This window comes from Myotis brandtii, unplaced genomic scaffold (genome assembly GCF_000412655.1).
Source record: "Myotis brandtii unplaced genomic scaffold, ASM41265v1 scaffold38, whole genome shotgun sequence".
Taxonomy (NCBI): domain Eukaryota; kingdom Metazoa; phylum Chordata; class Mammalia; order Chiroptera; family Vespertilionidae; genus Myotis; species Myotis brandtii.
Window position 1 is genome coordinate 1928607 of NW_005364596.1, and position 587 is coordinate 1929193.

Here is a 587-nt window from a genome sequence, read left to right on the forward strand (position 1 = left end):
AAACTGGGGGAGGGGAAAGAAAACTTCCCTAGGTGGGAGTCTGCAGCGGCCGCGGGAGGAGAAGGGGAGTGGGGCAGTGCACCTCGGGCGTCAGCCAGACACTCTGCCTCCGGGCATGTGGGAAACTGAGGAAGGAGGGAGAAAGGCTGCCCAGAGCGAGATCCCAGGAGCGTCTGCCACCGCTTTTGAGTGAAGATATGGAGAGCTAGAGCTTTCTGCTCCACTTCTCCCCGCCTGGAGGCCATTTCTCCAAATTTCACTGCGATAAGGAGGGAGCGCTGGGCAGGGTCAGCATAAACCAGAGTTACCGCCTGGCCCACAGCAGACCCCGCTCCGGCCCTAGCCTAGGCGGGCGGATGGCCCTCGGGACGCTGAAGTTACTCCGTGGAGGGGGAGGGGTCATCAAGCTCCTCTCCAATCACTGCGGCCGTTCCACAATTTGCATATCTTATGCAAATGACCTCCGGTTCAGCTCCCCCGCCCCTTGGGCGCTGTGGGGACAGCGCGGGCCGGACGAAGGTGAATACATGGGGATAATGTGGCGGCCTCGCTGGGTCTAGGCGGCGGGGCGGCGGACGGAGGCTGAG